The sequence below is a fragment of the Onthophagus taurus genome, unplaced genomic scaffold (genome assembly GCF_036711975.1).
Source record: "Onthophagus taurus isolate NC unplaced genomic scaffold, IU_Otau_3.0 ScKx7SY_26, whole genome shotgun sequence".
Lineage (NCBI taxonomy): Eukaryota > Metazoa > Arthropoda > Insecta > Coleoptera > Scarabaeidae > Onthophagus > Onthophagus taurus.
The window spans coordinates 7,501-10,000 of record NW_027248951.1 but is presented as its reverse complement, the minus strand read 5'-3'; the positions used below and the strand labels follow the sequence as shown (position 1 = coordinate 10,000).

Genomic DNA, 2,500 nt, shown 5'->3' with positions numbered 1-2,500 from the left:
GCGGGTCCGAACGCTCATAATAACGGCGTTCGGTCTCCACCGCGGGCCTTAAACCGACGCCCAACGGGTCACGACGTCCTACAGGAGGAGAAGTGCACGCGTCCAATGCCCGATCGTTCGACGTGCCGTGCGGGCTGACACACCCGTGAGGGGGACAGCTCGTCAACAAAACACGAAGCTCGCGAACACCGGTCGCGTTGAATCTCCCCTTTCGACCTTTCGGGTTTCTCAGGTTTACCCCTGAACGGTTTCACGTACTATTGAACTCTCTCTTCAAAGTTCTTTTCAACTTTCCCTCACGGTACTTGTTCGCTATCGGTCTCGTGGTCATATTTAGCCTTAGATGGAGTTTACCACCCACTTAGGGCTGCACTCTCAAGCAACCCGACTCTGAGGAGAGATCCTCCCGCTACCGACGGCCGCCTCTACGGGCCTGGCACCCTCTCTGGGTAAGTGGCCCCGTTCAAGAAGGACTTGGGCTCGCCGTGCGATCTCGGGATAGCGGATCCTCCCTAACACCACATTTCCCGGCGTCCGTTTCCGGCCGCGGGATTCGGTGCTGGGCTTTTCCCTGTTCGCTCGCCGCTACTAAGGGAATCCTTGTTAGTTTCTTTTCCTCCGCTTAATAATATGCTTAAATTCAGCGGGTACTCTCACCTGCTCTGAGGTCGCGTTTCACAAGAGCGAGTCGGAGGCGTAGCTTTTTCTTAAAAATATAAAATTATTAAGTTGCCGCCGCCAAGTTCTCTAGCTCTCTTATATTACAACGTATATTTTTTTAACAAAAATATATCATCGCCTCGGTCACACAAACGGCACGCACCCGTCGATATATTCGCGCGCTCTTTCGGCGGTAGTTAAAATAACAAACATAACATAGCGATCCGTCGCTTCGATGGGCGACGAGTACGGAAGGAGAGCGCAAAACGCTCTCTCAATCACCTCGCTATGCGTGGTTGTTACCACTTCACGCTACGCTGACGCGCGAATATCGATACTCTACGCGATCTGACGAAGCCGTGTTGTATTGTTTTATTAACGCTAAACGTGACTGTACATCGCATCGCCGCCTCCGAACATAGATACGTCATTTTTAATCCGACAAGCGAAAAATATTAATTACTACGACGACTCGCTCGCGTTGGGCGGTCAGACCGTTCGTAAAAAATTTCCATTAGTCGTTGCCGTTCGGCGTACATGCGGGGCTGTTATAATACGACGACGCCCGTTTTATGCGGTAAAACAAACTCTCTGACACGTCGATCACAATCGAGTTCGGACTGGCGTATGTAACACGACGAGACCGTATATTACTGGATATACTGGTGCACGTCGCTCGCCGCGAACCAATAAAGGCGTTAATTTTAATCGACGCTAAACGAACGGACGAGCTCGCCGCCCTCTGCTATGGAGGGGCGGTCGAAGCGGGCCGGACTCGTTCGCGAACGATCAGATATTTGCCACGACGCACCGCGCCGTTTTTCGGCGCGTAGCGCGCCCGGCAGTCGTGGAAATTGAAACGACCCTCAGCCAGGAGTGGTCCAGGAACAGTATCCGAAGACCGCAATGTGCGTTCGAAGTGTCGATGTTCAAGTGTCCTGCAGTTCACAATTTGACGCGCAATTAGCTGCGTTCTTCATCGACCCACGAGCCAAGTGATCCACCGTTCAGGGTAATCTTTTTTGATCACGTTACTTAAAGTAACAACGCCAGCTCGTGCGCACTCTCTGTTGCGCGGTAGCGGCGGATTTGGGCTAGTTTTACACCGTACAAGTTAACATTTACGCTTGGTAATTGCATTTATTAACACAGGCGTTATATTATCGCTCCGCCAGGCGGCTTTACGACGCAAACACCGGCGGCCAAGACGACGACGACAGTTTCCTCGAACGTCGTACGACGAAATATAGCCGGCGAGAGGGACGAGCGCTCGCCCGCCGATCGTGCGTGGCGGCGGAACAACTAAGCGCTCCCGTCGTCGTTTATTGTCGGGCCTTGCGATTATAAATTTTGGGCGAACATCATTTTACCACCGTCGGAGTGCCGCACTCGTCGTCCTCAATGGAGGAGGTTGGTGCGCTTCTCCTTTTCGCAGATACTAAACCGAACTCGCGCGCGTTATACGAATGGTAACGCGCAGCGGTGGTGTTTCCCTACGATAGGTACCCAAAAAAATTATTAAATAATCGAAAGCCTCGATCGGTCTCCGACGGGTTTCCGTCGTCTTTCGACGGACTACGACCCACACTCTTTAAATGCGTCCAAGCCGCTCTGGATTTCCGGAGCGACAACGTGATGCGTTCGAAAAATATGACCGCTTCGAAACACCTAGGTTTCGCCCCCCCCATCTCGCGCGATGGTGTACGTACGACGAGGACGTACCACTCTATTCACGACAAGATTAAGAGACTACTAATCGATGTTCTCTGCGGTCGATATTATTACGTTTAAAAGCGCGTCGAGCGTGCTTTAGCTGTGTGTAAGACGAGCGGCGACGTCT

The 2,500-nt window shown here is 52.2% G+C and overlaps 1 non-coding gene and 1 pseudogene across 1 annotated transcript; both read right to left on the bottom strand.

Annotated features, from left to right (window-relative positions):
• Positions 1 to 671, bottom strand: part of LOC111419797 (large subunit ribosomal RNA) — a 3,984-nt pseudogene extending 3,313 nt beyond the window's left edge.
• Positions 672 to 1,520: 849 nt separating this feature from the next.
• On the bottom strand, positions 1,521 to 1,675 carry LOC139432552 (5.8S ribosomal RNA). The gene has a single exon (XR_011642298.1). It is a non-coding gene; the product is annotated as a 5.8S ribosomal RNA (ribosomal RNA).
• Positions 1,676 to 2,500: the final 825 nt, after the last annotated feature.